Source organism: Idiotropiscis lumnitzeri, chromosome 2 (assembly GCF_059441095.1).
Source record: "Idiotropiscis lumnitzeri isolate Australia: NSW breed Sydney's pygmy pipehorse chromosome 2, RoL_Ilum_1.0, whole genome shotgun sequence".
NCBI lineage: Eukaryota > Metazoa > Chordata > Actinopteri > Syngnathiformes > Syngnathidae > Idiotropiscis > Idiotropiscis lumnitzeri.
The window spans coordinates 20398872-20410084 of NC_142392.1; the positions used below are offsets into that span (position 1 = coordinate 20398872).

The 11213-nt window shown below is 39.7% G+C and overlaps 1 long non-coding RNA gene across 1 annotated transcript; it reads left to right on the forward strand.

Moving 5' to 3' along the window:
• Window positions 1-932: 932 nt before the first annotated feature.
• LOC148341922 (uncharacterized) lies at window positions 933-9645 on the forward strand. Its single transcript, XR_015839847.1, has 3 exons — window positions 933-1074; window positions 5199-5482; window positions 9517-9645. It is a non-coding gene; the product is annotated as an uncharacterized LOC148341922 (long non-coding RNA).
• Window positions 9646-11213: the final 1568 nt, after the last annotated feature.

Below are 11213 nucleotides of genomic sequence, written 5' to 3' on the forward strand. Positions count from 1 at the left end.
TCCTGACCCCCGTAAATAAAGTTAAAGTCTCGTGCCTCTCAGGGCGGCAATCTACGTGTCAAAGGGGGAGTCAGGAAGCCCTGAGGGAGTTCAAAGCAACAGTTGTCATGGCCATAAAATAAGTTGTCTATGTCAGACCTTGTGAAAATACACTACAGGTGCTTGCAAAATAATTTTCCATAAGATTAAGATTGAACAAAATGGTGAAACAAAAATTTAAAAAGTAAATACTGTAACTATTAAACATTGAATACTAAATTATTCCTAAAACAGATCAATGAATCTTGAAATTAATAGTGAATTATTGTAGTTTAATAAATACTGAAACGAATAATGAAATATTACAGTACTTTAAATAAATACCGAAATCATTTTCAAACACAATAACAGTTAAGTAATAAAAGAGTGACATATTTTTATTTAAAATTCGCAATCACATCACAACCTGGTGAAAGACCCTGTAAAAAGGCAAATATGTTGACATAAAGTATCACTTTATCATGTCAACTGTTAATAACAGGGAAATACATTTGGAATACTATCCAACCAACAACATGGTGTCAGATATATAAACAAAACCAGCAACAAAAGTAAAATTCAATACATCTCTCAAGTTCATATTTGGGAACTAAAATGTTTCTTCATGTGCATCTTGGGTTTTTCTCTATGTTTAGAAGAAGATAACGATGATTTGCATCGCAAATGGCGACATCTGTCGGTGAGTTGGTGACAGTGCTCCACAAAGCCAGCAGCCAATCAAATCACAGCGGGGTGTGTCCTGTTCTTCCGTTTTCGTGCCGAACAGACTGCCATTTTCTCGGAGGATATTCTTTCAGTGCGACTCTGAAAAAACGACGCCATCTTTCATTCGTCTCGTCGAACAAAGAGAAGCACACGAGTTATCGCCAAGCAGAGATCAAGTGCGGATTTGTTGAGATTGGCGTTTGAAAATGTGTGAAAGAACGACACCCAAGTACAAAGAGGAACATTGTGGAATAAAAGAAGAGAACGAGCAACATCTTCAACTTCTGGGCGAAGGTTGCAAGCAGCCTCGTGTTGTGCTACACAGAGCAGGTTTGTACACGTCTTACTCTCATTTGCTTTGTCAAGAACGACTTTCTATCGTTAAAAATATGCATCACAACATTAAGTTGTTTGGGGGAATGCGTTCAAGGTTATTGCCGTTTTATTTTTAAATATTGCCTTTTACTTGCCGGTTTGCTGAACATTTGTTTATGCCAAATGAAATCAGTGCAGAAAATGGATGCCAAAGAATAACCATTAGTGGGGGGTAAACTCCGTGTTTTTTTTCCCAGTTTAAAATTTGAACTGATTATTTAACATTTTACATATTCCAGTTTTTATACGTTGTGAAAGAAATTAAGTTTGTAATGTCTCAAAACTATGCTGACAGATGTAGTGTATTTTTATATCCACTGTTGGAGTTGAGCCACCGAGAAAATGAGAAACATTTAGTAAATGAATCTTAAAAGCCAAACTTACTCCAATGCGTGTTCGTTTTTTGTACTCAAGAAGAATAGGGTCAAATAAAGACTCAACAATAACTGATTAGAGTTCCGATATTTTAGTTTCTTTGATTTCTGGAGTTCAGGAAATAGTACAAAGACAGATATCTGGGCGTCTTTTTCTTAATCTGACGAGAAACTGTACTCGGACGAGCACAATCGAAAAATGGCGCGCTGATCTCAGCCCAGCCTCACATTTTATAGGTTTTCTTTGTCAAGGGTCATGGAGGTTGAATCGGTCGTCCTTGCTCCTTCTCCTGTCCACGTCCAAGGCTGACCTGCTCACATTCCCCTGTAATCTCGTCAGTGTACAGATTGTGTGGTGTATTTTTTCCCAGATCAGATTATGTTTTTGGTGTTCTTGATCGCGTCCCTGTGACGTCCTCCCCGGCCCAACTTGATATGTTTGTATCTTCTATGGCCTATGTGGAAAATGTGTTTTGTCGTATTTGTCCATGAAGTGCTATCTGGTTTGTCATCAGTTTGACCTGAGCAGACTGAATCTGTTTGTTCTGAATGAGAGTGTGGGTCATGAAAATACTATGTGTGCAAGTTTGAGGTCTTGCATTTAAACTAAGTCATAGAAATTAAGCATATGAATGCATCAGTAAACACCATGACTACAATCCCAGTCAATCTTATCGATGCACTGCACTTCTACTTTCATTTGAAAAATGCTTTTTGTTTATCAATGTTGAACATATTCAGTAAATATGAACCTGCTAAATTAAATAATTGACCTTCTGTCCCATAAGTGTTTAAAATAATGCCAGCAATCGTAATACAATCCTTCAATATTCATGTCCGGTGTGGCCATTCCCTATAAGAAGGGAAGGCCGGAGAGAGGGGACACCTTTCCCTTTTTTCTTTTTGGGGAGACTTCTTTTGACATCAGCATGTGACGAGAATAAAATCTCTTTCTAACCAAAATGACTGTGTCAGAGAATTTCTTTCCATCACCAATTCTGCCATGCTCGGCGACCTGTCCGGAGGGAAGCTGAGCCAGACCCACACATCAACAACAAAATATACCCCATTTTTGGCATTTTGCTCCATTGAGGGTCTCAGGGTGCTGGGGCGCAGGCGCTCAACAGCCGGCCGGCTGAACTTTCGGTGAGATGCTTTTACTCACAATGGGTGTTGTGCGCCTGTGTCCAAGCGGTCGGGGCTTTTGGGGTCGTTAAAGAAAGCTTGTGCGTGTGGGTCTGCTGGCTGATTGGTCATGGAAAATGTCCCTGTGTTAGTTTCAATTATCGTTTAAACAAGAGGCCTCTATAATGATTAAGACATAAAAGATGTCAAAGTAACCGCACTTTGAAAGAACATTCGAAAAAGTATAAAAAAAAAATAAATCGATTTAAAAAATGATGATAGGAACTAAGTAAATGGGACTAGTGCGGGAGAAATGTGCAGAAGATAAAGAAAAGAAAGGTCTAGTGGTTAAAGAGATGAGAAATAAGAAGTGTAAAACTATCGCTATAGACAACATAGTCGTGAATAAGCTCAGTTTGAGCACAGACCCTGGCCAGGGTGTAAATTTTAGCAGGAAAATGATTAGCTGAAAATAGAAATAATGAAGAGAAGCGCGCTTCCACGTATCGTATTGGGCACTTTGTGGCATGGAACACAGTAAGGATCGAGGCGTACCGTTGTGTGGAGGGCCCGACGGTTTCGCTGGTACGTAGCAATCGTAATGCATTAAGTCTGGTCGTGGACCCGGGGTCTGACTGATGTTGTGCTCTGCTCCACAGCTTCTCCAATTTGTTTTTGCAACATCTGCGAAAGTTTTATATTATTGTGAAAGAAATTAAGTTTGTCATGTCATCATGTTTCAAAACTATGCTTACGGGTTAATAGAAGGTCACAAAAACATGGACCTCTTACACAGGAAAACGTGAGTTCAGTGGTAACAGAGTTGTGTCAATGCTGGCAGTGGAGCAGGAAGCCACAAAAACAGATGCACGTCTTGAACCGTGTTTGACAGGAAACCGTTTAGCAGATGTGTGACCCTAACATGTCTTGTAAGCTGAAACCGTTCGAACAACAGGAAGCGTGTGGACGGGTGTGATGAAGTCAAAGTGTTCATGTTTTTCCATTCTTTATGAGTTTGCATATTCAAATTGCTTTGCTGTGCTTCAATAAAGGCCGCACAGGAGCGGGAAAGCTTTTCTCTTTGCCGGACTGCTCCTCGCAAATGACAAAGACAATCTTGGCTGGGTGATTCATTTATGAAGGCTTGTCTCGTTTTTGACAAAAACTCTGACATATCTTGTTCAAGCAATTCCTTATGGAATGATTCACTCTGACTCGAAAAACTGTCCACACTGCGGCAAAATGATCAATGGCGGGTGATGAATTTGAGTGGATAAAGCACAAAGGATTACGTTTTTTTTTCATAAATCAAGTACGTATTGGTCTTATTTATGAAATTTTTACTGGCTCGGTCAATGAACCTCCGGTGGCTCTGCACTGTTTTGTGCACATGTGCGTAGTTTCACCTCATCCAAACATTTAAAATACATTTAATGCATCCATCCAGGGTTGCACGGATCTCATCAGTGAACAAGCGCATGCTGCAAGGAATGCATCTGCATCTTTGGCTTACTATGGTCTCAAAAAGGCTGAAAGTCACAACCCCCTTTTCTACCTACAAGTCCAGGAACATTTAGTTCCTGATAAAGTTCCTGTGGCCCAGGTGGTTTGCATCTCCCCCACAACTCATAGTTCCTGGTAATTTATGCAAATGACAATGATCAACAATGGGAGGTCTTGTGTTACTTTGTTACTCATTACTGACACCCTATGGCTGTTATACATCATTGCGGTTACAAAATAATTCAGTGAACTCATAATATTTTGGTGTATCTTAGTCTAATTTGAATAAATATTGGATAACTTTAATATATACAGTCATTATTCAAATATGTCAACACGAAAGTCAGAGTGAAAGTGTTGTTGCTTAATGCTTTTGTGTAAGAACTTTTACTCTTCAAATGTAATTTTGTTTTAAAATTTATTTAGAAACAGAAATTTTATGAATATAAAAAGAGTAATGTCGGAACGTACTCGCAGGATAAATATCATTTTGGGTAAAAAAACCCAAACGTAAATCATACAATAAATAGCGACTCTGATTCCAGGGCCCCTTTAATTCTTTTAGGGATCCAGATTATCATGAAAGCAAAAAGTACCCACGATGAAACTATCCATAAATGCAAAATGAAATACTTGTAAACATATTTCACTTGAAGGATTTCTATTCTATTAATGACATTATGTTGCGATGGCCCCCAGTGGTCTGCATCAATATGTTAGGGTCCCACAACAGGTGTTCCATCAGACGCACACAATAGCCTGTGTGTGCTAACTTCAGCTCGCTTCCAAAAACGTCTGTGACTATGTCAGGAATGAAATCGGGCATCAGCCGCAACGTGCTTCCTTTTTAAATGCTCGTTTATCACTGTTGTGTTGCTAAGAAAGGGAGGTTTACATAGTAGGACGTAATTTTGTGAAATGCCCCCATGGTCCGGTCCAAGTTGGGGTCGCACGCATTGCTCCGTGTGCGGCAGGCACAAGTCAAGGTAGCACGGTAGAAACAATATAAGACAAAGTCGCCGCATGAGCTTTGACTTGACCAAACCAAATGTGTGCTTGTCTTTTTGTGTCCTCCAGACGTCAGTGAAGACGTTCTGTGAAAGAGGAGCCAGACTTGACTCACATCAAAAAGGAGGAGGAGGAGATCAACAAGTCACCAGTGAACGTTGTCCCTATAAAGACTGAAGATGAAAACAAGGATGAGAGTGAGGACAACAGAGGGGCGGAGCCTACAGGCAGCAGCTCAAGTCATTACGTGACAACAGAAGGTGTTGAAGACCACTGGGGGCCATCACAAGCACAAAATGAGGACACATTATCAGGCGCTCGTGACGATGATGATGACAATGAGCAAACTAAAGGTGAAAGGGCATGTCACACTGACTCATCTTCAAAGTTGTCTTTAAAACTGCACAAAAAAACACACAGTGGAGAAAAAACATTTTCCTGCTCAGTTTGTGGCAAGAGTTTCTCTCAAAAGTCAAGTTTAAAAACGCACACAAGAACACACACTGGAGAAAAACCTTTTTCTTGCTCAGTTTGTGGCAAGAGTTTCTCTCAAAAGTCGCATTTAACAAACCACACAAGAACACACTGGAGAAAAACCTTTTTCCTGCTTGGTTTGTGGAAGATACTTCTCTAGAAAGGCTAATTTACAAATTCACACAAAAACACACTGTGGTGAAAAAACTTTTTCATGCTCAGTTTGTGGCAAAAGGTTCTCTGATATGTCAAGTTTGACAAGCCACACAAGAAAGCACACTGGAGAAAACCCTTTTTCTTGCTCAGTTTGAGGTAAAAGCTTCTCTCAAAACTCAACGTTAACAAGGCACGCAAGAACACACAGTGGAGAAAAACCTTTTTTCCTGCTCGGTTTGCGGTAAATCTTTCTCTGTAAAGTCAAATTTACGAATCCACACAAGAACGCACAGTGGCGACAAGACATTCAGTTGCAGCGTTTGTGCTAAAAAATTCGATCTGAAGCTTAAAAAAAGGAGAAAAAAAAACTGAAGGAACCGACTCTTTGCGGTAAGATGTAAATGTGATTTTGAATAAAATATGATAAATTGAAATTTGCAAAGCTTTTTTATTGACACTAAGCCAATGTGATCAGTGCCAGAAGAACCATTGTGTCTGAGTGATGATGATTTTTTTTGTTTTTATATCAAACATGTGATGTCATTATCCACACCGCTTGTCCGGTACAAGGTCGCGGGAGGGTGCTGGAGCCTATCTCAGCTGACTCCGGGCGAAAGGCGCACTACACCCTGAACTGGTCACCAGCCAGTCACAGGGCAGACATAGACACCGTCACTGAGAGGGAACTGAACCCACGCTGCCTGCACACAACTCAGGCGAGTGTACCACTACACCATCAGTGGCTTTATATCAAACATAAATAAAATTAATTGCCTTTGCCTGGAACAACATTTGTTAACATTATGCTTTTCAGTTGTCTTTTTAATCGTACCTAATGGAAAAGGTGTGAGAAGAAACGGTGCTCATGAAATCGGTGCCTTCCACCATCATCAATAAAATCACTTGTTCCACTTGCTCAACTGGCCTCCATTACGCAGTGTGAAAAGGTGAAAAACTGAACTAGAAGTTGAACTTTAAATAGAACAAGAAAGATAAATGCAAGTAGTCTCAGTTTCTCTCAAAGATTTTGGAATGTCAAGAGTGTAGCTACACCGGTCCAGCGAAAAGGCCACGATTCAGACTGATGTCCAGATTTTCTTTTTTTATTTCTCTTCCTTTGATGGCTTTAGGAAATCACGTGACACAGTGAAAACTACAAATACATACACGCCGAATGAGTCCTTGAGGCCAATGCAAACAATGTACATTAATAAACAAAGTAAAAATGAAGAAAGGCAGAAATATCGTGTGCGCCTCCTGAACACAGTGTATTTATCGCTCTGCTGATGCACGGTCCGTTCCTGCTTTCGTAAATCTTCCCGCTTCTTTTTTTTCGTCACCACGGAGGAGAGGATCCGCATTACGCAGTTCGTTGCTGCGCGTCTGAATTGCAAAAGTGAATCACCGTAATTTAATGAATACTGAAACGAATAATTAAATATTTAAGTACCTAAATAAATACAGAAATATTTTTTAACACTCTAACATTTACATAATAAAACAGCGACATATTTCAATTTAAAATTCACAACCACATACTGAGTGAATTAAATTCATAATAAATATAGAAACATTTAATAAATATTGAACGAATTTTGAAAGATAAAAAATAATGAATGAAATTTTAAGTATTAATGGAATAAATAAAATAATTGCACACATTTAAATGAACAAATATGTTGAAAAATATTCAAGATTTAAATAAAAATAATTAAAAAATATTGAAAACATTTTGTTGTATTAAAAAAATTAATAAATATTGTAGTATTATATAAGCAAGCTTAAATAATTCCATGAAAATCGAATTAAATACTGATAGAGGTAAAGAATAGTAAAAGAAAAAAATACTTAAATAGTGACGTGCAAATAAATGAAAAACAACAGACAAATCCCTAATGAAAAATACAATTTATCTACATTTGACAAACGACAATGTGAAATGTTGATCTGAGAGATTTATTTCTTGCATATTCATATTCTTAAAGAACCTTAATTATTTTTTTCTTTTACTTTTTTAGTTACTTAAGAGCTCAATCCACGTGAACTATCCCCTTGGGAGATAAAAAAAATATCTCATGCAAAAAATAAAGAGCGACTAATTGGTTTTGAGGACAATCAAGGCACCATCGCACTGGCGAAAAAGCCTGTAAAAAGGCAAAGGTGCAAATATGTTGACAGTAAGAAACACTTTATCACGTCAGCTCCGGCACCCTCCCGCGACCCAGTACAGGAAAAGCGGTGTGGATAATGACATGGCATGACATTTGGAATACTGTCCAACCGACAACATGGTGGCAGATGTTTCAACAAAACCAGAAACAAAAGTTAAGTTTAATTAATCTGTCAAGTTCATGTTTGGGAACTAAAATGTTTGTTCATTTGCATACGGTTTAAATCTTAAGTTTTTCCGATGTTTAGAAGAATATGACAATGATTTGCATCGCAAATGGTGACATCTGTCGGTGAGTTGATGACAGTGCCCCACACGGCCAGCAGCCAATCATATCACAGCGGGGTGTGTCCTGTTCTTCCGCTTTCGTGCCGAACAGACTGCCGTTTTCAAGCAGGGGATCCATTCAGCGCTACTTTAAAAAACGACGCAATCTTTCATTCGTCTCGTCTAACAAATAGAAGCACAGAGATCAAGTGCGAATTTGTTGAGATTGTCAGGGGAGGGATTTCACTGGTCACCGAACCATAGAGTCATGGTTTCAAATCAAAACCAAAAATATCTCTGAACAGCTTACAAGCAAACAATGAAACAAAGAAATAAAATTATCACAAAACATGTATCTCCCATGCCATTCATATCCCAATAAGAAATAAAAACAACACAAAAACAGTACTGATGCATTCCGGGAGCCTCAGCCAATCAGATGGCTGGTTAGAGAAATGTGAGTGGTGTGCTTTGGGCAGTGTGTTTTTATTTATTTTTTGCAGTCTGTTGTCTAAACCTGTGATGTATCTTGCTTGCAATAACATGAATGATAAGACAGACTACAACATCGTGTGCAGCTGCCCTTTTGTCCAGCTTTCTCCTGCACCATCAGCCAAAGAACGTATTCACATAATGTTTATGTCACAGTCAATTTGAAGCATAGATGTCTCAGACTTTGGCCAGCAGTGTGTGCTAAAATGCCCTCTGAAACACCTCAAGGGGAACAAGCCCATGGTCGAGAGAGTTTCTCAGTCCATATAATTGGCGTGTCAAATTACAAGGCATCTCGTTTGTTTTGGGGATGATTTAAGACTTTGAAGTGTGCCTTATGGTCGTGAAAATACGATACCCACGATGAAACTATCTCTCAATGCAAAAAGAAATACTTGTAAACATATTTCACTTGAAGGATTTCTATTTTATCAATGACATTATGTTGCGATGGCCCCCAGTGGTCTGCATCAATATGTTTGGGTCCCACAACAGGTGTTCCATCAGACGCACACAATAGCCTGTGTGCGCTAACTTCAGCTTGCTTCCAGAAACGTCTGTGACTATGTCAGGAATGAAATCGGCATCAGCCGCAACGTGCTTCCTTTTCAGATGCTCGTTTATCACAGCTGTGCTGGTAAAAGGAGGTTTACATCGTAGGACGTAATTTTGTGAAATACCCCCATGGTCCGGTCCAAATCGGGGTCGCACGCTCCATATGCAGTAGGCACAAGTCAAGGTAGCACGGTAGAAACAATATAAGACAAAGTCGCCGCATGAGCTTTGACTTGACCAAACAAAATGTGTGTTTGTCTTTGTGTCCTTCAGACGTCAGTGAAAACGATCTCCGTTCTGTGAAAGAGGAGCCAGACTTGACTCACATCAAAAAGGAGAAGGAGGAGGAGGAGATCAACAAGTCACCAGTGAATGTTGTCCCTATAAAGACTGAAGATGAAAACATGGGTGAGGGTGAGGACAACAGAGGGGCGGAGCCTCCAAGCAGCAGTTCAAGTCATCATGTGACAACAGAAGGTGATGAAGACCACTGGGGGCCATCACAAGCACAAAATGAGGACACATTATCAGACGCTCATGTCGATGATGATGATGATGATGATGATGGGCAAGCCGAGGGTGAAAGGGCATGTCACACTGACTCATTAACTTCAAAGTTGTCTTTAAAACCGCACATAAGAACACACAGTGGAGAAAAACCTTTTTTCTGCTCAGTTTGTGGCAAAAGCTTCTCTGGAAAGTTTAATTTAATAAAACACACAAGAACACACAGTGGAGAAAAACCTTTTTTCTGCTCAGTTTGTGGAAAGAGTTTCTCTCGTAAGTCACGATTAACAGAACACACAAGAATACACGCTGCAAAAAAACCCTTTTCCTGCTCAGTTTGTGGAAAGAGTTTATTTCGTAAGTCGCATTTAACAAGCCACATAAGAACACACAGTGGAGAAAAACCTTTTTTCTGCTCAGTTTGTAGGAAAGGTTTCTCTCAAAAGTCACGATTAACAGAACATACAAGAATACACTCTGCAGAAAAACCCTTTTCCTGCTCAGTTTGTGGAAAGAGTTTCTATCGTAAGTCGCATATAACAAGCCACACAAGAACACACAGTGGTGAAAAACCCTTTTCCTGCTCAGTTTGCGGCAAAAGCTTCTCTCAAAATGCAACGTTAACAAAACACACAAGAACGCACACTGGAGAAAAACCCTTTTCGTGCTCAGTTTGTGGTAAAAGCTTCTCCCAAAATTCTCATTTAACAAGGCACGCAAGAACACACAGCGGAGAAAACCCTTTTTTCTGCTCAATTTGGAGGAAAAGTTTCTCTCAAAAGTCACGATTAACAGAACACACAAGAATACACGCTGCAAAAAACCATTTTCCTGCTCAGTTTGTGGAAAGAGTTTCGCATTTAACGAGCCACACAACAACACACACTGGAGACAAGCCATTCAGTTGCAGCGTTTGTGATAAAAAATTATTTTCTAAAAAGGGTGCTGAGAGACACAATTGTGCTGGTGAGAATTGCAGCGATCCTTGAAGCTTAAAAAAAGACAACAAAAAAACTGAAGGAACTGACTCTTTGTGGTAAGATGTAAATGTGATTTTGAATAAAATATTATAAATTTAATTTTGCAAAGCTCTTTTATTGATACTAAGCCAATGTGATCAGCGCCAGAAGAACCAACGTGTCTGAGTGATAACTAGTTTTTTTTGTTTTCATATCAAACATTATCAATGAAATTATTTACCTTTGCCTAGAACAGGGGTCTCAATCCCGCGGGCCACTTGCGGCCCGCGGGATGATAGTTTGCGGCCCCCGCCTTATTATGAAAGTTTAATGTTCGTGCGGCCCGCGAATTTGATATGACTGGCACTTTACAGTGTTTTGTGCGAAGCTGAACGAACCTACCAATCACGGTGGAGTATATGGCTCTCGAGGGTGGGACATCGGCCGGGCTTGACGTAAGCAGAGAGTTACAGCAGCGAGTTCATTCGTGTGCTGGGATGAGAC